The following is a 26,741-nucleotide window of genomic DNA, read 5'->3' on the forward strand; positions in this document are numbered from 1 at the left end:
AATAAAATAAATAAAAACTACCTTATAGGAAGGGAGTTTTGAGGATTAAGAGAGAAAGATATATATAAAGCCTAACAATGAATGGGACAGAGAGGCACTCTATACCCACCTACTTTCCTATTCAAATTCTCTACACAGTCAATAGTAAAATAAATGTTCCCGGCTTCTCAACCTACAATGGGCCTGTAGCTATATAGCAAATCCTTTCCATTAACAGTGCATAAAATTCTGCATTACAATACTCCACAAGTTAAATTCTCCACTTCAGCAAAATCTGAATCTCTTACATATTGCCGGCTTTTTATTTTCGTGCTTACAAATATCATCACACCACCACCAGCAGCATTTCCCAAAGCAGTTCACAAGGAAATTGGGGTGAGAGGAGTGGGGCAGGATTGGGTGGAATGAGAGCCTCTCAAGGCAATAAAGACAGTCATGGCATTTGGTTCAAATTCTACTTTAAAAAAATTTTTTTTCTTCAAAAGAGAACAGTTTGAGACCATGCATCTGCATATCTAGGGAGTAGATACCACAGTTGGTGACAATTGGGAAACAGAACTCAGCTTAATGCTGCTACTAGTTATGGTGGTTTAAAATCGCTTTATTCTTAAGACATATATTGTTCATGTCCTTCGCCCACTTTTGAATGGGTTTGTTCGTTTTTCTTGTAAATCTGCTTTAGTTCTTTGTAGATTCTGATGTCTTCAAAAGAAGACATGTATGAGGCCAAGAAACATATGAAAAAATGCTCATCATCACTGGTCATTAGAGAAATGCAAATCAAAACCACACTGAGATACCATCTCACACCAGTTAGAATGGCGATCATGTAAAAATCTGGAGACAACAGATGCTGCAGAGGATGTAGAGAAACAGGAATACTTTTACACTGTTGGTGGGAGTGTAAATTAGTTCAACCACTGTGGAAGACAGTGTGGCAATTCCTCAAGGATCTAGAAATAGAAATTCCATTTGACCCAGCAATCCCATTATTGGGTATACATCCAAAGTATAAATGATTCTATTATAAAGACACCTGCATACATATGTTCATTGCGGCACTGTTTACAATAGCAAAGACCTGGAACCAACCCAAATGCCCATTGATGATAGACTGGACAAGAAAAATGTGGCACATATACACCACGGAATACTATGAAGCAATAAAAGACGATGAGTTAGTGTCCTTTGTAGGGACATGGATGAATCTGGAAACCATCATTCTTAGCAAACCGACAACAGAAAATCAAACACCACATGTTCTCACTCATAGGCGGGTGTTGAACAATGAGAACATATGGACACAGGGAGGGGAACATCATACACTGGGGTCTGTTGTTGGGGACTAGGGGAGGAAGAGCTGGGGGGTAGGGAGGTTGGGGAGGGATAACATGGGAGAAATGCCAGTTATAGGTGACAGGAGGATGGAGGCAGCAAACCACATTGCCATCTATGTACCTATGCAACAATCCTGCATGATCTGCACATGTACCCCACAACCTAAAGTACAATAAAATATATATATATATATATATATATATATATATATATGACATATATTGTTCCACTGATACCCATATTGGACCACCAGTTAAAAAGGAAAAGCAAAGGGAGTATTGTAAGTGAAAGATAATTAACAGAGAGATGAACATAAAAAATAATAAGTCTGTTCTTTACATCTGCTCAAAATTCCTTTGTGGCAAAATAAAACATCTAAAACTATGCTAAAAAAACGCAAGACAGTGACAATTATATCCAGTGTGCCTTATCATTTATTGGGAATAAAAATCATCTACATTGTGTCTTTGCATAACAGAATTTCCAAACAGCACTTTAAAAGAGAATTATTAACCACCTGAGTTTTTCCAAAGGCAAAAAAATGAAAGGTCAAGAGGCTTCTGGTTTCCAGTTCTATATTTAAGGAGCTAAAAAGTCGCCGCATCATCCTAACAAGTAAAAAGGCTGAACAAACTGAAAAATCAGCAAGTCTTCTTAGTTCTTACAAAGTGATATCACAGGTAAACTGATGCCTCCTAAATTGAAGCAGCAGACAGTTAGACACACAGAAACACAACATACTAGAACAGAAACTTTTTTTTTTTGAGGCAGAGTCTGGCTCTGTCACCCAAGCTAGAGTGCACTGGCGCGATCAGGGCTCTCTGCAGCCTCAACCTCGACCTCCTAGGTTCAAGGGATCCTCCCACTCAGCCTCCTGACTACTAGCTGGGACTATAGGCATTCACCACCACACCCAGTTAGTTTTTGTATTTTTAGGAGAAACCAGGTTTCTCCATGTTGTCCAGGCTGGTCTCGAACTCATGGGCTCAAACAATCCATCCAACCTGACCTCCCAAAGTGCTGGGATTACAAGCCTGAGCCACTGTGCCTGGCCTGGAGCAGACACTTCCCCAACAAAAATCCCCTTCCAGCAGGAGGAGGAGGAAAAGGAACCATTTTGAAATATGCCAGAGTACTGGGGTCTTCTGAACAAGGCCTGTCCTCAGGAGAAGCTATCTAACCAGAGCCTCAGGGAACAGCAGATTTTTACCAGAGCCTAACTGGCCTGGGGGAAGAGCAATTCTCAGTTCTAGCCCACTCGAGCCTTCCATGTGATGAACAGAAATACATAATTCCAACCGAGCCTAGTGACCCTCTCCCACCTAAGAGGAAATAAAACCTGGGAAACACTGTGAGGTTCATAGCCCAGAGGCACAGGCTCACTAAAAGACTGAGACCTACTCATAGGACAAGAGAACACTTCTGTATTCACCAGACGGTTTCATCTTTCCCACTGCCCAGCAAAGCCGATGCACTTAGAACAAGAGGTTTTTGCAATAGAGAAAGAGTTTAATAAACTCACAGGCAGCTAAGCAAGAGGACAGGAGCTTATTATTACTCAAATCAGCCTCTCCAAAAATCCAGCGGCTATGGTTCTTCAGGGATAATTTGGCAGGCAGCAGGGTAGGGAATAGGGAATGCTCACTGGTTGGGTTGAAATCACAGGGAATGGAAGTTTGTCTTCTTGTACTGAGTCAGTTCCTGGGTGGGGGGCCAAAAGACCAGATGAGCCAGTTTACCAGTCTGGGTGGCACCAGCTGGTTGGTTCATCAGAATGCAGACTCAGAAAAACACCTCAAACACCAATCTTAGGTTTTACAATAGTGATGTTATCTATAGAAGCAACTGGGAAGTTTAGGAATCTTGTGGCCTCTGGCTGCATGACTCCTGAGCCATAATTTCTAATCTTGTGGCTAATTTTTTAGCTTTACAAAGGTAGTCTCATCCCCAAGCAAAGAGGGGGTTTTCCTCAGGAAGGGACTGTTATCATCTTTGATTCAAAATTAACTATAAAGTAAATTCCTCTCATATTTATCATATTGCTTGGCCTATCCCTAGGAATGAACAGGAGCAGCTGAGAGGGGAGAAGCAACATGGAGATAGGTTAGATTTCTTTCACTGCCATAATTTTCCTATGTCAGATTTTTCTCCCTGCCGCAATTTTTGCAAAAATGGTTTCACTCCCACTCCTCTCACACATCTATCACTACATTACTAAAGGCCTGCGTAAGAGCCGACTTTTACCCCATATTCATGCCCAGCTATCAAGAAAAAAATTACAAGGCATATTAAAAGGCAAAATAACATAGTTTGAAGAGACAGACCAAGCATCAGAAACAGACATGACAAAGATGTTGGAATTATCAGACTGGGAATTTAAAGCAACAACGGTTAACTTGTTAAGGGCTCAAATAGATAGTCAGCATGCCGGGACACACAGGCAATGTAACCAAAGAGAAATCGTAAGAAAACAAAATGTTAAGGATCAAAAACACTGTAACAGAAATGAAGAATGTCTTCGGTGGGCTTCTTAGGAGACTGGACAAGGTTAAGGAGAGAACATCTGAGCTTAAGGATGTATCAATAGAAACCTCCAAAACTGATGAGCAAAGAGAACAAAGACTGAAAAACAGATTATGCAAGAACTGTGGGACTACTCTACAAGGTTTAACATATGTATAGTGGAAATACGAGACATACAGATGGCAAGTATGTATTTAAAAAAAACGTTTCACATCATATATCACTAAGGAAATATAAATTAAAACGCAATGAGATACGATTACACACCTATTAGATGGTCACAATCCAAAACTCTGACAACACCAAATGCTGGTAAGGTGTGATGCAATAGGAACTCTCATACATTGCTGGTAGGAACACAAAACAGTATAGCCACTTTGGAAGACAGTTTGGTAATGCCTCACAAAACTAAATATATTCTTAAAATATGATCCAGCAATCATGCTCCTTGGTATTGACCTAAATGAACTGAAAATGTATGTCCACACTGGAACCTGCACACAGATGTTTATAACAGCTTTATTTATAATTGCCAAAACGTGGAGCATTCAAGATATCCTTCAATAGATGAATGGATAAATAAACGGTGATATCCAGACAATGGGATATTAGTCAGCACTACAAGGAAATGACTTATTAAGTCATAAAAAAAACATGGGGGAAACGTCAGTGCATATTACCAAGTAAAAGAGGTCAATCTGCAAAGGCTGCACACTACATGATCCAACTATAAAATAGTCTAGAATGGCAAAACTACGGTAATAGTAAAACAAGCAGCAGTTTCCAGGGGTTGCACAGAAGGAGGGATGAATAGTGAAGAGCACAGAGAATTTCTTCACAGAGGGCCGTGAAAATACTCTGTATGACACTATAAATATGGATACATGTTGTTATATATTTGTCCCACCCCAGAGAATGTGCAATATCAAGAATGAACCCTAAGGTAAACTATGGACTTTGGGTAATAATGATGTGTCAATATAATTTCATCAATGATAAAAAATGTCACACCTCTCCTGGGAGCTATGTAGTGGGGGAGCTGTGCATCTGTAGGGGAAGAGTATATAGCAACTCTTCAAACTTTCTACTCAGTATTGCTGGGAACTTAAAACTGCTCTAAAAAATAAAGTGTATTAATAAAAAATAAATAAACTTTGTAAGACCATCTTCAAAAATTAGCTCATTTAAGTAATTTTTTTCTTTTTTTTTTTTTTTTTTTGAGACAGAGTCTTCTTCCGTTGTTCTCGGCTCACTGCAACCTCCGCCTCCCAGGTTCAGGTGATTCTCATGCCTCAGCCTCCTGAGTAGTTTGGATTACAGGCATCTGCTACTATGCCTAGCTAATTTTTGTATTTCACCATGTTGGCCAAGCTGGTCCCAAAGTCCTGACCAAAAAGTGATCTGCCTGCCTTGGCCTCCCAAAGTGCTGGGATTACAAGTGTGAGCCACTGCACCCGGCCTCAATAATTTTTTTCTACTTCAGATTACTTCTTTACCATAGACCAAAGAAAATGGAGAAAAAGGATTTAAGAAACTCCCAAGAGGCTGGTGGAAATATGTTACAGCTACAGAGATTACAAGTAAAAAGAAGTTGGAAAAAATCTGTTTATACCACCAATTTACATATACTTCCATTAAATATAGGTGTAGACATTTGTCATTAATGTTAAAGGTGAAAAAAATACTTTGTAAATTTTTATTTATTTATTTTTATAGATATGAGATCTTGCTATGTCACCCATGCTGGTCTCGAACGCCTGGGCTCAAGCAATCCTCTTCCCTTAGCCTCCCAAAAATATCTTTTTGACAAAAAATTCTAACACTAAATTTTACCCAACTAGTTTCTTACCTTCTCTATGGTAGAGGCCCACTGTCTCAATTCTTTCATATTTCTCATCACAAGCAGTTTTCTCTATAATAAATGCCTGTTCAGAACTCTTACCACTTGTATTTGTTTAGCAATGTTCTTGTGAAGTACTCTTGCGACAAATAGCTACTATTACGTACATATCATTTTCAGATAATGAAAAATAAAACCAATATGCTCTTCTTTGCTAATGAAGTCAGGGAGATAGAAAGGGCAAAGCAAGAACTCCTCCTACTCTTACCCTGTGAGTAATTAAAATAGAAATCAAAGGCATGAACTTCTTGGGTCCTCAGTTTTCTCCTCTCTAAAAAGAAAGAATTGTTTAATAAAATTCAACCGAGGCCACCATTATCAATGGCAGCTAAAACTACTTAGTGAAAGAATTTTTTAAAATAAGAAAAGAATACTGGATGATGTCTCAACTCCTAAGCAACTGATGTTTGACTTAGGAGTGGGGCCCTCAGTCACGCCTAAAACTATCTGTGGCAGACCCTGTTCTTGTGGCTGACACAAATCCCATTCCCAGCCTCCTCCTCCTGTCCTGTCTCAATCTTGGAGTCTAGAAGAACATTCATTTTGCATCCTCCCTTGCAGCGAGGAGTGGCCATGAGACAATTCTGGCCAATGATTCAGAAGAGGAACTGTGTTGGGGATTTCTGGAAAGACTACCGCTTTTCCAGAGAAAAGCGACAAACGCAGCTGGGGAAGCCCCTTTCCCGACTCTTCCTGTTGGTAGCTGTGCCTGTCTTGCTAGCAGGAGGAAAAGGAAGGCTGGGAATGCAGAGACACTTGCTTGGATGCCTTTGAGCCAGTGAATCAATGCCAGAAGCAGCTGACCTCCAGAGTTCTTGTTATAGGATTAAAATAAATCTCTGCTTATTTGCCATTGTCATTTTCGTTTGCTTGTTTACTTGTTGTCGAGCACATTCCTAACTGAGACACTGTTCACCAGATTCCCTGGGATTAGACAATGCAACATCTTTCTGTAACCAAGAATGCAAAGCTCCTTCGCTGGAAAATACTCATGTGAAAGTTTAGAGGAAAAGAACAGGGAGTGAAATAAACTGCTTTCTTCTCCTACCCATAGAATCCATTGATTTCATGTAGCTGTAAAATCAGCCCTTTGCCCAAATTCATCGAGTCACAAATTCTCAGGATCGGAAAGGCATTACTTTTAACCACCTGATCTCCCTCTAAACAACCTCATTAGGCAGCTATTTAGCCTCCGCTTGAATTATGTACAGTGACAAGGAATTCATTATCTCTAGAAGGAGCCTATTATCATCTTTGAACAACTAGTTTAGAAAGGTCTATCTTACATTAACTTCCTTTTTCTATTCTTCATTCTACCATTTGAGAAACACAGAACAGAGAGAATCTCTTTTATGAATGAGAGCCATCCAAAGAGTTGAAGACAGCTGTCATGTCACCTCGTCTGCACAGTGACATCCACCAATTTCTTCAGCCTTTCCTCTTAAGAGAGGCGTCAACTTCTAATGAATGCTAGTCACATAATAATTTTAAATTGTCTAATGGCCACATTTTAAAAAGGAAAAGCCAGGTGAAATTAATTTTAATAATATTTGTAATGTAACCCAATATATCTAAAAATATTATCATTTCAACAAATACTCAAAATAAATAATGGGATATTTACATTCTTTTTCATACTAAGTCTGTGAAATCTAATGTGTATGATACCAACAGCCCTCCATAGCCACAGCTTCTGTATCTGAAGACTCAACCAAACTTGAAAATATTTTTTAAATGACAATACAACCATGAAAAAAATAGTTTAAAAAAAACAAATAGTATAACAACTATTTCCATAGCATTTACATTATACTAGGTATTATAAATTATCCAGAGATGATTTAAAGTATACAGGAGGCTGTATGTAGATTATATGAAAATACTATGCCATTTTTATATGAGGAACTTGAGCATCCATGGCTGGTATGCAAAGGGGGTCCTGGTACCAATACCCCTTAGACACTAGAGATGACTGTATTACATGTTAGTCTATAATGAACTTAGAGGAGACACATTTTCACTGCTCAATGGCCACATACGGCTGGGCGCTACCACATTGAACGGCACAGGTCTGACAGAAGAACATAACACTGTTTTTTGCTGAGCAACGATAGACAGCATTCAGTTAATCAGATAAACTGGTAAAATATCATGATGCCAAGTTTCTGAACCTAGAGTTACTGCACAGACCTCTTTAAAGTGGTGGGAAGGAGAACTCAATCTCATGGGCTCCTAAGACTATGTCCTTGAACTCCCAGAGGCCAATGTACCCCCAACTGAGAAACTATTTTCAAAAGTGGCTTTTTAAAAAACTGATCTTCAATATAAAGACACACACACCCACAAAATCTATTTCACTTGAATTTGAGCAGCTCTGTGGTCCCAGATTGAAAACCCTACTACTGGAGCAAAGAGAGCACTGGTCTGGAGACAGAAAGTCTTTATTCTCAATTCTCCCACCAAACTCAGTTGTCACCTGAAAAAAAAAAAATCAGTTCATTTCTCCAGGCCTCTTTTCTCTAAGGGTGCCCCACTTTCCCACTAAACAACACAGTTCTAAGCATTCCCAAACCATCCTTTTAATAATCCATTCTAGAACTCTGCCCACAAGTAGCATAAAGTTCCTAGTCTACAGTTTTTACACCCACATTCCTCACACTTGAAAATCAGAATGGCATTTACCTGTCTTCATAATTCTAACAATTTCCCACTCTTCAAAATTTCATAAAAATAAAAATTAACAATGAATTATCCCTAAGTTCTTTCAGTTTCCTGGAACAGAATGCTTCTGGACCAAAAATCCTTAACCCATTTTGAACAACTAAACAATCTTTTACAATCCATTCAACTTTCGCAAGCTTTAACTTCATGTTACTAATGTTTTTTCTGGCCTGCTCAAAATAAACAGACCTGCCTTTCATTTATTGACTTTATGAGTACTTGTCAAGGACCTACTACTCTACACAACACACTGGGAATACAAATGAGCTGTAAAAAAGATATGTAAATGACATCCTTGCTTGCAAAAAGCTGACACTCTAGCAATGAATAAAAGAAAATCAATTAGCATATAACTAAGCAGGAAAATTTCAGGTAGTAAAGAATGATATAACAATAAAGCTAAGATTTCGGAGTAATATCATGCTCCACATACTCTTCTAAATACTAACTAGTTTAATCCTCTTAACAACTCTACCAAGTATGTGCCCCTATTATTAACCCCACCTTTATGCATTAAAAATTTGAGAAAAAGGGCAGTCAGTGCTAAAAAAAAAAAAAAAAAACAGAACAGAGGAACTATGAGAGGGTGAGTGTCTAAGGCACTATTAAAGAGTCTAGGAGGCCAGGCACAGTGGCTCATGCCTGTAATCTCAGCACTTTGGGAGCCCAAAGTGGGCAGATCACCTGAGGTCAGGAGTTCAAGAGCAGTTTGGCCAACATGGTGAAACCTCAATTCAACTAAAAATACAAAAATTAGCTGGGCATGGTGGCTCACGCCCATAATCCAAAGTACTCAGGAGGCTGAGGCACAAGAATCACTTGAACCCAGGAGGCGGAGTTTGCAGTGAGCCAAGATGGTGCCACTGCACTCTAACCCGGGGACCCGGGGGACAGCATGAGACTCTGTCTCAAAAAAAAAAAAAAGAGTCTAAGAGGTTACACAAGGTCTCTATGAGGTCCTCTGCGGTGAGGCTTGAATGAAGAACCAGCCACACACAGAGATCTAGGGTCAGAGTGTTCCAGAGACAGGGAACAGCAAGTACAGAACTTCTAAGATAGGATGAACTTGGCAGGATGAACCTTGAGGGCTCAAAGAACAGAAAGAAATAAAACGTAGCTGATAAAGAGGGAGGGGAGACTAGTAAGAGAGGAGGTAAAGAGGCAAGAGTGGGAGCTAATTTATGATGAGGGGTCTGGATTTTATTACAAGTACAATGAAAAACCCCCTAGAGTTTTCAAGCTAGAGAATAACATGATCTGATTTACATTTTTCAAAGATCCTTCTGCTTGCTATGTGAGAAATCAACTGTAGGAGGCAAGAATGGAATCAGAGAAATAAGGAGGGAGAAGACAGAAGCCAAGCAGCAGTTGAGTAATTCAAGCTTCCCTCTGCCATTTGTTAACATGGTAATATCAGCCCAAAGCAAGTGGTTTATTTCTTTTTTGCTTCTTTCCCTGTGTTTCCTTGTCCTGCTGATGGAGTCACTCGCTCTAGGTTATAGTAAGACCCAGAGAAGAGTTGAGGGCCCCCTTCAGATTCCTTTGGCTTTTTATTTCAACCTCTAATATACCCAGAGGAACATGTACAACACAATATGAATGGCAAGTAAAGAAAAAAATAAGGCAGGGGGCAGTCAATCAATGATCATCTTCAGCTGTGGCTCAGTAAAGCTCAAAATGTTGACAGCAATTCTCTCTATAAACAATTCATAGCTCTCAAAACCAAAGGGTTGAAATAATACTCAGTGGCCTTGGACTTCACTAGCAATACCTATCTCTTAATGAAAAGATAATACTAACAAATAGCTAAGCATGCTGAGGGGGACTGTCTGAAAACATCACCACTAATCATTTTTCCTATCCCTGTCTGTGCAGCCCATCTATCCCATCAAGAAGGGGAGTTTACTTCCCCTCCCTTTGAATTTGGGCTGCTCTTGTGACACATTTTGACCAACAGGATGTGATGAAAGTGATATGCCAGTTCTAGATCTAGGCTTCAAGAGAAATAGAAGCTGGCCAGGCCTGTAATCCCAGCACTTTGGGAGGCTGAGGAGGGTGGATTGCCTGAGGTCAGAAGTTCAAGACCAGCCTGGCCGACATGGTGAAACCCTGTCTCTACTAAAAATACAGAATTTAGCCAGTGTGGTGGTACACACCTGTGTTCCCAGCTACTAGGAAGGCTGAACAGGAGAATCGCTTGAACCCAGGAGGTGAAGGTTGCAGTGAGCCAAGATTGCACCACTGCACTGGGCAACAGCAAGACTCCATCTCAAAAAAAAAAAAAAAGAAAAAGACAAAAGAAGTAGAAGCTTCCTTATTCTCACACTTGGAAGCCAGCCACCATGCTATAAGGTGACTGATCTAGATACCAAAGGAAATGAGACATTATAGAAGAAAACTAAGGAACTCTAGTCCACAGTCAACAGGAAACATGAGAGTAAAGGTTTCTTCGACATTCTAGTACAGCCAAGCTCTGAAACTGAAAACATCCGTTGTATTAGTGATGCTAGTGGACACCACCACATGGAACAGAAAAACCACTCAGCTGAACCCAGCCAACACACCAAACTGAGAGAAATAATCAATTGTTGTTTTAAGTCACTAAGTTTTGGAACATTCATGTGGCATTTCAACAGGTCAATACAAAAAGCAGGATATTCCAGATAGAAATATGAACAGGAACAAAGACAAAGAAATGTTATAGTACAGAATATTTTTCAAGAAAGGCAAGTTCTCCAGTAACTGCCACCAGTCATGATCCAGCTATTCTAGTTAAAATGAATCACTTGTGGTAAGCAGTATGGTGATTACTCATAGAGCTAAAAGCAGAACTACCATTCAACCCAGCAATTCCATTACTGGATATACATCCAGACGAATATAAATCATCCTCCCATAAAAACCCACGTACATGAATGTTCACTGAAGCACTATTCACAACAGCAAAGACATGGAATCAACTTAAATGCCCATCGATGACAAACTGCATAAAGAAAACGTGATACATATATACCATGGAATACTACACAGTCATAAAAAGAATAAGATCATGTCTTTTGTGGAAACATGGATAGAGCTGGAGGCTATTAACCTTAGCAAACTAACACAGAAACAGAAAACCAAATACTGCATGTTCTCACTTTTAAGTGAGCGCTAAGTGGTAAGAACGTACCAATACAAAGAAGGCAACAACAGACACTGGGGTCTACTTAAAGGGAGAGGATGCGAGGATGAAGAGGAGCAGAAAAGATAACTATTGGGTACTGAGCTTAATTACCTGAGTGATGAAAAAATCTGTACAACAAACCTCTGTGACACATGTTTACTTTACCTATGTAACAAACCTTCACATGTACCCCCAAACCTATAAAAAAAGTTAAAAATAAAGAAAAAAATGAATCACTTCCTGTACAAGCCCTATTACAATGCTTACCATATTCACAAAATGGTTTGTAGGACTCAAAGTTGTAAAATAAGGACCCCTGATGTCAGAGAGCTGATGCAGATGATCTATGAATATTTTATGTACTTTTTTGCTTCTCTTTCACTCTGCCTTGCAGGCAACCAGCAATATCATCTGTTCTCCACTTCACTGCATCTTATCCTTGTGCTATGGTCTGAATGTTTATGTCCCCTCAAACTGCGTATGAAACCTAATCACCAATGCAATAGGAGATTATTAAGTCATGAAGGCAGAGCCTTCATGAATGGAATTGGTACCCCAATAAAAGAAGCCCCAGAGAGCTACCTTGACCGTTTTACCATGTGAAGACACGGCAACAAGGTACCATCTATGAAACAGAAAATGGACTCTCACTAGATACCTAATCTGCTGGTGCTTTGATTTTGGACTTCCCAGCTTCTAGAACTGTGGGAAGTAAGTTTCTATTGTGTATAAGCTGCCTAGTTTACACTATTTTGTTATAGCAACCCAAAAGCACACCCTGTTTCAAGATTCTGCATTCATTTACTCATTCACACATTCAATGAGTAAATTTTGTTGGGCACCAGTGATGCCAGGCACTACTCTAGGTGCTCAGGATACAATAATTAATAAGGCACACAGGTCCCCTGCCTTCATGGAGATAAACTGTGTTGATGAGCAGGAAGTAGATAGGGTGGTCAGAGAAGGCTGGAGGAGAGCATGGTTGACCAGAGTTCTGATGGAAGTGAGAAAGCAAACTATGGGAATATCGGAAAAAAGAGCATTCCAGGCAGAGGAATGAGCAACTAGCAAAGATCCTCAAATGCCTACACACCCATGGGAGGCCAGTGAGTGAGGAAAAGGGAGGCAGCAAAGGGATCTGAGAGGATCCAGGGAGACAGATCCCAGAGGGACCTGTAATGGTCAACACTGGATTTTAAGTTTTCAGAGTGATGGTAAGTCTCTCCGTACAGCCCTTCCCAGCCCTTCACTAAGCCTCTATTAATTACTTCTTCTTGTGCTCTCATCACCTGTACTTCTATTTACCAGTTAGTCTATATTCCATGGATTTCTGTTCATCTCTTGTGTATCAGTTCTATGTCCTCAACTACATCTCAAGGGCAAGAACCAGTCATATTCTCCTCTGTATTCCCAGGGCCTGGCACCTAAGAGACACTCAATAAATCTTCTTGGAAGATGATAATGATGATGTAATCTCTTAGAATCTTTTCTAGCTGTAAGATCTATGATCCCTTTGAACTGTCTCAACAAACTAGTTTGCACAATGACTCAGAGGACTGACATCTTTCTAGATATGTTGAGATTATATTCATGTCACTTTCAGAGTCTCCATCCATCGAATGACTAGAATGAATTACATCAGATTTTTTGTTTAAATGAAGGCTGTGCCACTTGGAATGGGAGTCCCTTACATGGAACTACTTGCTAATATTTGCACTTTAAGCTACCTGAACCTCAGGAAAGTAATAAACTGCTATTAAATAAATGCTATTCTGATGTGATCCCATCACTAGCCATTAATGATGGCCTCAAATTCTTTGTTTCTTCTCCCATTGAAAAGTGAAGGATACTGCTACTCCCCTCCCCGACCCCCTCCCAACTCTGAGTCTGGGTTGGACTTAGTGACTTACTTGACCAATAACAGGCAGGAGCACTGGTGTTCTGGGACTTATGAGTCTATGTCATAAGAAACTTGAGCCTTGAAGCTTCCATCCTCACGTTTTGGGAAACCCAGCTCCCATGCTATAAGAAACCTAAGCCACATGGAGAGACCAGAGTGTGCCAGTGCCAGTGCTCAGGCATGCTGGACCCCAGCTACGCCCCCTGCCCAGAGTCATGCATCCCAGTCGAGGCACCAGGCATCTGAGTCTGAGATCTCAAAAGTGGATCCTCTAGCCCCAGATTCCTCACCTCACACCACGTGGATCAGAGACAAACTGCCCAGCTGAACCATTTCTTAACTCCTAACCCACGAAATCATGACCAAAATAAAATAGTTACTTTAAGGTAACAAGTCTTGGAGTAGTTTGATATGCAGCAGTAGATTAAAAAAAAAAAATACAGAAAGAGAATCATATCACTACTGATCCACAACTCACAAAAGTGCCTTCCTCTCAATCATTTATAAAATTGACAGACAGTCACAGTCTGAGTTTTGTGCAAGGTTCAATGACTGCTCTCCCCAGAGATTTGGTCCATGGGGCATGACAAAGACAGATTAGGTGACTTTGAATGAGTTTCCTGAATCAATCACACTAATAGAATCTCAGGCCAATGAAAGTCATCTGAAATGTAACCAAGGTAAAAGCCACAGCATCCATTTGGATTGTACAAGTCACAGAATTCGGCTATTGGCCAAATTATACATATTTTTTTCACTCAGTCACCCTGCTGGCAAGAAAATAATTTATTACACTACTTAAAAACATGGGTAGGACTTAAAACAGAAATGAAATGTACAATTCTATCATAAAGTTAAAAAGATCCAGCTACTAAACAATGATCGCCTGCAATACTAAGAATTCCTGAAATGATTTTCAGTCAGATGCTGCCAGAATGGAAAACACTCAATTGCAAATAGTCCTCTCCTTTAGGACGTCCTTTGTTTGTACAAAGAAGTTATATTATGAAAACAAAAGCTCCCCAGAATGAGTAGGCAGTTTCACCCCCATCAGTGTGAATATCACTTCTCCCAACAGCAGTCACTCCAGGCCCTTTGAATAAGTAGCTTTTAATGAAACAGCATATTCATTTCACATTGCTCCTCCTCCCTCTCTCCCACAATCTTCAAGTCAGGTTTGGCTCTCCAAAAAATGCGGAACCAGTAAGTGGACCCAAGGAGAGGAGTAAAGGTAACACACACATACACGCACACAGACACATACAGACACACACACATACACACACACACACACACACACATTGTGGTAGTAAATGCTTTAGAGCATCGATTTTTTCATATAAACTGCTATCTTAAAATATGTCTAATCATAGTCTAGCACCCACATCTTTCATACTATGAATTCACACTCACCATTGGTACATTTTAAAGAATCAACAAAAGAAAATAATGACTCAGAGAAAACATCTAAAAGCTAAGGGCATGGCAACGTGAAAATGGTAAAATGCTTTTAAGAGAAAATATCTTCCAACTTCGTATTTGCACATATTTGCTTGAAAGTGCATATCTGCTTCAAAAATAATGCATTAGCAATAACAACAATAAAATCATAACAAAAGAAACCAAAATGTCAACACTTGTTTTGTGGGAGGCTACATATATTTTTTAAAAAGAGAACTCCAGAATTAGAGAAGCAAAACATACTAACTTCTGATGAGGATATTTAATGAAAAAATAACCATTGCCTTCACATAGAAACCACTCCTTCAGCAGCAGTGAATCATTAATTCAGAATAATATATGTTTAAAAACATGTACTCATACTCCTATAATACATCACGTTTCTAAAACTGCTTAAAAAGCAAAAGTAGATGGAATGCCATCAAAAGCAAATATTATGGTATTTTAGCTATGTGGCTCTAACAATCAAATGAAAGTTCAACAAGAACTGAAGAAATGAAGCTGGGGACATACGTCGTGTTCTTTTTGTTTAAATGAGAACATCAGTAGCTCCATGTCTTCCAGCTCTAGGAGCCATTGCTGACACATTAAATTCCAAAGAAGAGGAAGGCCTTTAGGTTAACAAGGAAAGTAGTCTAATTAAATGTCAAACCATATGACACTAAGTTTCTTCTACCTTCTGTATCACCAAGGAAGTCAAACCCTGCTCAATGCTAGTGCAAAAAGCACTGCTGATGGGGGAAAGGAACGTATTTCCAGCACATCTCTTCCAATCATTAAGGTTGTCTGTCTAATGTGTTTGGGGCATACAGGAGACTGTCACTAGAAAATTTACCTTTCCATCTGAAGTGGTCCTGCCTCAGGAAAAGACCCTTTACTAAAACACAGCTATACAAAGGGCAACCTGTTGTACGCAGATATTTAATCAGAATTCCAAATAAGAAAAAAAATTAATAATTTTAAACATTTAATTAAACACTTTTTTTCAATTTCAAAATCCTCTCTGATGATCTGGTCTATGACCATGTTTGCTCAACAAATAACTATTGATGGGACAGGCACTGTCCTGGGGTCTGGGGATGCAGGATGAACCAGGCAGTTAAAACTGCTCTACTTCTCAAAGAGCTTACAGTCTAGAGAAGGGAAATTCACTGGTCAAGTAAGTCCAATCAAGTGCAGAGGATAATTCTAGATAGCGTTAAATGCTGTGCAAGAAATATAATAGGATAATGTTGCAGCAAGTGACTTGGGAGGAAGCTAATTTGGACTGATCAGGCAGCCCTCATTGAGGAAGCCAGAAACCTCAATTACCAGAGGGAGCCACTTATTAGAGCGAAACTGAAAGCAGGACACACCAGGCACAGAGAACAGCTAGACCGGAACAGAGACCTCAAGATGGGCACTGACTTGGCTGATTGGAGCAACAGAGGAGGGCTGTGTAGCTGGGCCACAGGGAGAAGGCAGGGAAGAATAGATGTGACTGGAGAAGCCAGCAGGAATTCCCAGGTCACAGGGGTCCCTTGGGCCCAGGTGAGGAGCTCTGACTCTCAGTGCCATGTAAAGTCCTCTGAGAAGGGTTTAAGCAGAGGAATAACAAAGTCTGCTTTCTATTTTTAAAAGATGGCTCTGATTGCCATGTGGAAAATGGTTTATAGGAAAGTACATGTGGAGGCTACTGCAGTAATTCAGGCAAGGGATAGAGTCAAGTAGACAGTTTTGGGGAATGTTGTAGAAGGCTTGCTAATGCAATGGTCAGAGGGAAGGAGGGTAGGTACAGCAAAGATGGAAACAAGGATAATGCCTAAGTTTTTGGCTAGAACAATCTGGTAAACAGTGGTGACGTTTAAAATACAGTAGACACAAGGTTTAGAGAAGGGAAAATGGGAATCAAGATTTGTTCCATTTAGCTCACTCACTTCAGAGATGAGTACATGATTTACCAAGTATGTAAATGACTTAACCAGAAAAGCTTAACTGCCTACTTGAAGAACTGGAATTAGAACCTGACTTTCTACTTTCTAATCCAGTAGTCTTTTAGTTAAGAGTATTAAATTGAGATTTCCAGATTAAATAATTTCCAGTTTTGCTATTACTAATTATTCACACAAAGGTTTCAAATAGGCCAGGTATGGTGGCTTGCACCTGTAATTCCAGCACTTTCAGAGGCCAAGGCAGGCAGATCCCTTGAGCTCAGGAGTTCGAGACCAACCTAGGAAACATGGTGGAAACCACCCCCCCAAAAAAGGCTTCAAATAATTTGATGATACGTGAGCATTAAATATCAAAAACATATATGAATCTACAAAGTTAACAAAATTTCACAAAACTATACACACTAAAAACAGATTGTATGTAAAAAATATTCCAATAAGGTCTGTTCTTGAATTACTAGTATCACACCAATGACAATTTCCTGCTTTTGACAATGTACTATGGTCATGTAAGATATTATCATTGGGGGAAGCTGAGTGAAAGGTACCTGGGATCTCTCTGTATTATTTTTGCAGCTTCTTGTCTTAAATTATTTCAAAGTAAAAAACTATTGTTAAAAAAAAAAAAAAGAGGCTGGGCATGGTGGCTCATGCCTGTAATCCCAGAACTTTGGAAGGCTGAGGTAGGCAGATCACTTGAGCTCAGGAGTTCTACACCAGCCAGGACAACATGGTGAAACCTCATCTCTACAAAAAATACAAAAATCAGCCAGGCGTGTGCCTGTAGTCCCAGCTAACTGGGAGGTTGAGGTGGGAGGATCACCTGAACAATTGCTTGAGGCAGAGGTTGCAGTGAGCCAAGATTGCCGCTGCACTCAAGCCTGAGCAACAGAACCAGACCCTGTTTCAATAAAACAAAGAAAAGAAAAAGAAAGTAAATTTGCCCAAGGACACAGAACCAAAGGAGACTGCCAACATCTGAGACTTGATCAACTGATTTGTGGTTGACTATACCATAATTTTTATTCAAATGTTGTTTAAATTAAAAGGACCTATAAAAAAAATCAATACCTAATTGGCACCTATTTTCTTTCGTAGATAAAGGGAAATTTCTTCTGTGTCCTTTTGGAAGGTAATCAGTCTTTGGCTGGATCTGTTTGCTCCCGCGCTCAAGAACACAAGTCAGCATGCGGTCAGCAATCTAGGAGCCAAAATCTGCATTTGGCTGGTTTGGGGAGTCTATATTAGGTGTAAAATGCTATTCTAAAACAATTAAAACGGCAATGCTTTCATTTCCTGAGTGGACTGAACAAAACAACACAAATGATTTAAGCCATTTGTGAAATGAATCAGAAGGGAATTTACCAGAAAGGTGACACTGTCCAATTTAACCAAAGCCACTGCTCTCAAGAGCCTGCAGAGAACTGTCAATACTGCAAAAAGGCTGGCAGCTACATCCTCATTCACGGGACCACCAGAACAACGATATGGTGCACTTGCCTGAAAAGAACAGTGATTTGGTGGGGGTTGTGGGGTAGAAAGAACGGAAGTAAAGACTGGGGGTGGTGGAACAGTATGACAGGTGTTCTAAGAAGCCTGGAGCCAAGAAAACCCAGAAAAGGAGTCAAAAAACAGGTTTAATTCTTTCCCTCTTACAAGAGAAACTGCAGACTTGGAAGCATTATATCACATTGCGCCACATTCAGATACCACCTGGCATATGGGATTCCCAGTTCCTCCCAAAGCCTATCACCATCAGGCCTAGCTGCAGCACCTACCTGAAGCTAACTCAGGTTGAATTTTTTTAAGGTGAGAAGTAAAATAAGCAAGGCTAAGTGGCTCATACCTGTAATCCCAGCACTTTGGGAAGCTGAGGCAGGCGGAGTTCAAGACCAGCCTGGCCAACATAGTTAAACCCTATCTCTACTAAAAATACAAAAATTACCCAAGCATGGTGGTGCATGCCTATATGCCCAGCTACTCAGGAGGCTGAGGCAGGAGAATAGCTTGAATCTGGGAGGCACAGGTTGTGGTGAGCTGAGATCGCTCCACTACGCTCCAGCCTGGGTGACAAGCAAGACTCTGTCTCAAAACAAAACAAAACAAAAGAAACAGAATGAGTATCTCTATATCATCTAAAATCTGGGGAAATTTGGTGGATGTGGGGCAGTTAACGAAGTAAATACCCTGAAAGATAGGAGTTGAAGTGATGGCTTTCTTCTCTTCCCAGGCCAGTTCCCTTATATGCAAGGCTCACTCACCTACCCTACCAAGCCCAGATCCAATGCCTAGATATCAAGATCATCCAACAACTCATCCCCTCTCTCTTTATCTGTCTGTGTCTCTCTCTTTGAAACATGTCAATTCTTTATTTGAGCCAAAAGGTCTATTTGCTTTCCTTCCCTCACCGCATGCACTTGTTTAAGATTTAAGAACCTACTTTGTTAAAGGTTCTATGACGGCTGCAGCAGATGTGAACAGAGCATAGTCCCTGACTTAAGAGGATGGCATTTGATGGTGAGAGGGAGCTAGGGAAGAGTTAGATAAGGTTACAGGTAACTAAGTTAAAACATGGAGAAAGATCATCATAAAAATCTGTGAAGGTTCAAAGAAAAAAAAAAAATCCCAGTAGAGGAGAATGTGGAAAGGCTTCTGGGAAAAGAAAGGAATTAGGCTCTGAAGAATAGTTAAGATTTTGAGAAGCAGAGATTAGAAGAAGGTAAGTGGGTTCAGGGGGAATTAGAGCCCCTCAAAAAAAGCTCAGGCAAATGCCTACTGAAGAGACATTAGAGCCTCACTGTATCAGGGGATAAAGTTCATGGTTTCTCTCTTATCCTCCAAAGATAGGTCCAGATCCAGGTAATTTCCTCCTTTCCCAGCATAGAGAATGTTACTCACTAACTGAATCATATTCTCAGGAATTTGGAATCTTCGAAGCAGTAAAAGTCATGGTCTCCTAGAAACTCTTTTCTTCCTAAAAGGTCAAAGAACTAGGATTTGATCAAAAGTCTGTTCTCCCTAGAGGACCACTAGCCAATCTCTTTTTCATGTTGGCTTTCTTTTTGTCTTCCTCTCTCTGAGTCTCCCTTCTACTCTGCTAACACTATTCCCACAAGGGACAAGATGGCTGGGGATCCAGCAGCCGCTTAGGACCATGGGGGAATCTTGAGAATGGAAGTCATGTGTCAAGGATGGCAAAGCATAGAGACAGAAGGGATCTTGGCCTCTGGTAACCGTGGAGCAGTGATACCAGCCCACAACCCTGGGGACTACCTACAGATGTGTGGGTGTGTGAGAGAGAGAGGAAGAGGAGAACGAGGAGGATAAGGGGAAAATAAACATTCCACCTTGTTAAAATCACTGTCATTTGGGTTTTCTGTTAGATGCTGCCAAATCTAATTCAACAACTAATATAGATAAGGTGGGGCCAAATTACAGAAGGTCTCGAATGAATGCAAAAATGTCTGAAATTAATTTTCTAGACAATGAGGAAAATTTAAATATATTTTAAGAAAAAAAAAATCTTGGCCGGGCGCGGTGGCTCACGCCTGTAATCTCAGCACTTTGGGAGGCCAAGGCGGGTGGATCACGAGGTCAAGAGATCGAGACCATCCTGGTCAACATGGTGAAACCCTGTCTCTACTAAAAATACAAAAATCAGCTGGGCATGGTGGCGCACGCCTGTAGTCCCAGCTACTAGGGAGGCTGAGGCAAGAGAATTGCTTGAACCCAGGAGGCAGAGGTTGCGGTGAGCCAAGATCATGCCATTGCACTCCAGCCTGGGTAACAAGAGCAAAACTCCGTCTCAAAAAAAAAAAAAAGAGAGAAAAGAAAAAAAAAATCTTTTATTCCAGCACTTATCATGTGTCCAATAGCACTAGGTCCCTGCCCTCTGGAAGTTACAAACTATAGAGAAGCACACCAAATAGGAAGTGCAAGACGCTCAGAAGCACGTAACAAGGACTTAATCCAACATAGAAATTGTGGGAAGGCTTGCGGAAAAAACATCTACACTAAACCCCAAAGGAGGAGCTGGAGTTAACATGGCAAAGAAAAAGGTGAGAACAGTCACACTATGAGCAAAGAAACTGAGGTAAAACAAAGATCAAGCAAACAAAACCCAACAGCATAGCACATTAAACAACAAACTGAAGGCAGTATGGCCATTTTCACAATACTGATTCTTCCTATCCATGAACATGGAATGTTTTTCCATTTGTTTGTGTCCTCTCTTATTTCCTTGAGCAGTGGTTTTAGTTCTCCCTGAAGGGGTCCTTCACATTCCTTACAAGTTATATTCCTAGGTATTTTATTCTCTTTGCAGCAATTGTGAATGAGAGTTCACTCATGATATGGCTCTCTGTCTATTATCGGTGTATAGGAATGTTTGTGATTTTTGCACACTGATTTTGTATCCTGAGACTTTGCTGAAGTTGCTTATCAGCTTAAGGAGATTTTGGGCTGAGACGATGGGGTTTTCTAAATATACAATCATAAACAGAGACAATTTGACTTCCTCTTTTCCTATTTGAATACTCTTTATTTCTTTCTCTTGCCTGATTGCCCCAGCCAGAATTCCCAATACTATGTTGAATACAAGTGGTGAGAGAGGACATCCTTGTCTTGTGCCAGTTTTCAAAGGGAATGCTTCCAGCTTTTGTCCATTCAGCATGATATTGGCTGTGGGTTTGTTATAAATAGTTCCTATTATTTCAATGCTATTCCCATCAAGCTACCATTGGCTTTCTTCACAGAATTAGAAAATATGGATCTAAAAAAGAGCCCATATAGCCAAGACAAGCCTAAGCAAAAAGAACAAAGCTGGAAACATCAAGCTACCTGACTTCAAACTATACTACAAGGCTACAGTAACCAAAACAGCATGGTACTGGTACCAAAACAGATATATAGACCAATAGAACAGAACTGAGGCCTCAGAAATAATGCCACACATCTACAACCATCTGATCTTTGACATATCTGACAAAAACAAGACATGGGGAAAAGATTTCCTATTTAATAAGTGGTGTTCCTATTTAATAAGTGGAAAACTGGCTAGGATATAGAGAAAACTAAAACTGGATCCCTTCCTTATACCTTATACAAAAATTAACTCGAGATGGATTAAAGACTTAAACATAAGACCTAAAACCATAAAAACCCTAGAAGAAAACCTAGGTAATACCCCTGAGGACATAAGCATGGGAAAAGACTTCATGACTAAAACACCAAAAGCAATGCCAACAAAAGCCAAAATTGACAAATAGGATCTAATTAAACTAAAGAGCTTCTGTACAGCAAAAGAAACTGTCATCAGAGTGAACAGGCAACCCCACAGGATAAGAGAAAATAAAAGGGCTAATATCCAGAATCTACAAAGATGTCAAACAAGTTTACAAGAAAAAAACAACCCCATCAAAAACTAGCAAAGGATATGAACAGACACTTCTCAAAAGAAGACATTTATGTGGCCAACAAACATATGAAAAAAAGCTCATCATCACTGGTCATTAGAGAAACACAAATCAAAACTGCAATGAGATATCATCTCATGTCAGTTAGAATGGCGATCATTAAAAAGAAAGGAAACAACAGATGCTGGAGAGGATGTGGAGAAATAGGATCACTTTACACTGTTGGTGGGAGTGTAAATTAGTTCAACCATTGTGGAAGACAGTGTGGCGATTCCTCAAGAATCTAGAACCAAAAACACCATTTGACCCAGCAATCCCATACTATAAAGACACATGCACACATATGTTTATTGTAGCACTATTCACAACAGCAAAGACTTGGAACCAACCCAAATGCCCATCAATGATGGATAAAGAAAATGTGGCACATATACTCCATGGAATACTGTGCAGCCTTAAAAAAGGATTAGTTCATGTCCTTTGCAGGAACATGGATGAAACTGGAAACTGTCATTCTCAGCAAACTAACACAGGAACAGAAAACCAAACACCACATGTTCTCACTCATAAGTGGGAGTTGAACAATGAGAACCATGGACACAGGGAGGAAAACATTACACACCGAGGTCTGTCATGGAGTAGGGAGATAAGGGAGGGAAGCATTAGGAGAAATATCTAATGTAGATGACAGGTTGATGGGTGCAGCAAACCACCATGGTAGGTGTACACCTATGTAACAAACCCACACATTCTGCACCAGAACTTAAAGTATATTTTTTAAAAAATGTTTTTTAAGCCAAAAAAACTTTTTTAAAAAAACTGAAGGAAGTCAAATTTGGCTAGTAGGTGGAAGAGCAGTTCTCCAGAGAATGGCACAATATGATGCTGGAATGGTGGACAGGGGTCACAGTGATGGGAAGAAAGCTTTGGAAGACAAATCTGGCAATTTCTCTGTCCAGGCAGACCAGTTACAAAGTAGTCTGGAGACGCAATAAGAACCTAAATTAAGAGGCAGGTGCATAACTGAGAAAATAATAACGACATTGATGAAAATACTGAAGGCAGGGGCAGGAACTAGATTCAGTGAGAAAAACTCATTCCATCTGCAACATGCTGGGTTTAATATTGTAGCAAGGCATGCTGAGATGTCAGGGAAGAACTCCGCATCTCCTCTGGACTGGCTTCTTCCCCTGGAACCAATGACTCTACCTTCCATAAAACCCAGATTCACCTTAGAAACACTCCCTATTTTACTCCCTTCCCCTCAGATCATTCCTTCATGCTGCATGCTCTGGTGGAATTCCATTCACTTTGTAGGCTGCTAGTCCGCGTTCGGAATTCAGATGCATGTTAGCCCTCTCTCACCATACAGACTTCAAACTCCTTGATGGACAAGGGCTCTCTAACTTCTATTTCTGATGCAATGCTTTTGATACCTTTTAGAGCCCACAGCACTCTCTATGCACTTAAAATGTTAAATTCCTTAGGGGATTGAAAAACCTAATACAGGCTACACTTCTGAACAACAGAAATATTAATAATAGTACAATGGCTATCTCAGGGAATGGGAATAAATTCATACCCTTGCTTAGCATTACTCATCAGAAGGTTTGAGTCTCAATGACAAAAGATTTCCTTTAAAGGAGGTGAAAACAAAGACAAAGTGGGGGGTATAAAAAATACAGTGAATACCTAATGGATGGGAACAAAAGGCAAATGCTTCAGGACTGCAAACCTTGCTTAATGCTTTCTGTGGTTAGTATTCAAATGCTAACATTATCTCATCATGACGATACTTAAAAATCTTGAGACTAAACCGTGAGTAAGCACACAGGATAAGCTGAAACTAAATCCTTGTGTGAATGTGCAGAGCACAAAGGGGTTTTATCTGTTTGGTTTACCTAATTCTTTTTCTCTTATGTACAATTTTAGAAATGAAAGAAAAGCTTCAATGGCTCTGGTATGACAAATCTCTTCTGGCAAAATGTAATTCAAAAAAAAAATGGCAAAGATAATGATACATATTCATAGGAAAAGTTTACCCTGAAGAAAGACCTCCCTAAGTTTTGACTCAAAACAATTTTAGAACTAAGCATTTGCTTTAATACAGCACTCAGTTAGGCACCAAGTAAAGAAAGGTAAACAAAGCTGATTCCAGTCATAAGAAAAAACCAAAGCTTTTTTGGGAAAAGCCGCAGTTTTTTACTGGTTTCTGGCCTTTCTCACTCTATACCAGGGGTGGTAAGCTTTTTCTGTAAAGGGCCAGATAGTAAATATTTTAGGTTTTCTGGGCTATAAGGTCTCTATTGCAGCTACTTGACTCTGCTGGTGTAGTATGAAAGCAGCCAGACAACATGTTGATAAATAAGTATGGCTGTGGTCCAATAAAACCTTATTTATAGACACTAAAATTTGCATTTCATGTGATTTTCAAACATCACGTACTCTTCTTTTTCAACCATTTAAAAGCGTACAAAGTATTTTTAGCATCTGAAAGATACGAATATATTTTAAAATGCCACTGGCAAGAGCTTACTCACCTAGAGTCTTAACAATTTAGGGAAAAACAATGAAGAGAAAAGATTTAGAAACTTAAAAGCATGCAAACAGAAGACACTGAAAAAATCAGGTTATATAATAATCTAGTGAGGCACTTTGAAACAGTATACTCATGGAAAAACAAACAAAAGACTTTAAACAGCAAAGTGAAAAATACTCTTCCTAGTTCCTGAACAGTCATTTGGAGAAGGTCATTTAAGTCCCATGCTACCCCTCTAAAAGTTGAAATAGTAGCATGCCTTGATCTTAATTTGAAAAGACTTCAAGTCAATTCAGAAGTATTTACTCTCTGAAGAAAAGAAGTACATGTACTTTGTTAAACACACACATACACATAATCTTCTACATTTTTTTCTTTATTTGGCATCACATAAGAAATTCCAGATTTGAGCATCAGTATCCAGTTCTAGAAGTAACTGGAGTTCAGCAAAGAGTGGGCTTCTGAAACAGAATTTCCTATGGTAATGATGGGGTTCGGGACAAGATATGGCACTTGGAATCTGAGAAAACAGCATAAGCAGGCAGATCACTGTAACCACCCCTCAGCTCCCACCCTTCTCCCCTAAAGCAGGTTGTAAATCCTAGAAAGGATTTTCTGACCTTCCCTGAAACAGGTAAAGTGACTCTCATGTGCAATGCCTTCTCTATCCCCAGAGGAAAGGAGCGTCCTTATTTCCGAAGATGCAGATCATAGAGAGAATGGGCACATATAGGCCCAGCAAATTTTACCCTAGCTCATTATCATTAGAGCTCATACTCTTTTTCTAATCCCATTTCTCCACAACCATCCACATGCCATCAAACCTAGCATAAAAATAAACAAGTTTAACCATCTCTTTTGGTCTTCACTCCCTTATAAAAGTGCCTGTGTCATGTAAAATTTATATTAAATAAATATCTATGCTTGTCTCTTGTTTATCTGTCCTTTGTTAAAAGAGCCTCAGTCATGAACCTAGAATGAATGAGGAAAAGAGACTTTTCCTCCCCTACAGCAAAAACTCCAATGTTACGATGATTCATTTATTATAAATACTGGCTATCTCTTTTTTAAATTAACAAATTTTTAAAAAATTTTAATTGACAAATAAAAATGGTACATATTTATCATGCATAACATGATGTTTTCAAATATGAACAGTGGCAGTCCATTGCTGCTGCTATAACAAAATATCACAGATTGGGTACTTTATAAACAATAGAAATCTATTTCTCACAGTTCTAGAGGCTGAAGTCCAAGATAAAGGTGCGAGATCAAGCATTTGGTGTCTGGTAAGGGCCTTCCTCTCTATCTTCCTGCTGTGGCCGAAGAGGCTAACACTGTGTTCTCACACAGCAGAATGCCAAAGAGCAAGAAGAGCCTAAGCTCGTTCCCTCCGGCCCTTTAGTCAGACACTAATCTATTCATGAGAGTAAGGCCCCTATGACTTAATCACTTCACCCCTTAATACCACCCCTCAATACCAACACAGTAGGGATTAAGTTGAATTTTGGGAGACATTGAGACCATAGCTTATACATTGTGGGATGGCTAAATAGGGATAATTAAAATAGGCACTACTTCACATACTTATCATTTTTTGTAAAGAAAACAAGTAAAATTTACCTAGGTGATCTTCAAGAATGCAATACAGTCTACAGTCATTTGTCAGTATCTGCAGGGGGAGGCCTCCACTACCACCCAAGATACCAAAATCCATGGATGCTCAAGTCCCTGATATAAAATGGTATAGTTTTTCCATATAACCTGCAGATATCCTCCCATATATTTTAAATAATCTCTAGATTGCTTATAATACCTAATAAAAGGTAAGTGCTACGTAAATGGTTG

General features: G+C 39.7%; 1 protein-coding gene across 12 annotated transcripts in view; it reads right to left on the minus strand.

Annotated features, from left to right (window-relative positions):
- Positions 1-26,741, minus strand: part of CRADD (CARD and death domain containing adaptor protein) — a 189,560-nt gene that overhangs the window by 143,561 nt on the left and 19,258 nt on the right. The window lies entirely within an intron of this gene.

The sequence above is a fragment of the Saimiri boliviensis genome, chromosome 7 (genome assembly GCF_048565385.1).
Source record: "Saimiri boliviensis isolate mSaiBol1 chromosome 7, mSaiBol1.pri, whole genome shotgun sequence".
NCBI classification, from domain to species: Eukaryota; Metazoa; Chordata; class Mammalia; order Primates; family Cebidae; genus Saimiri; species Saimiri boliviensis.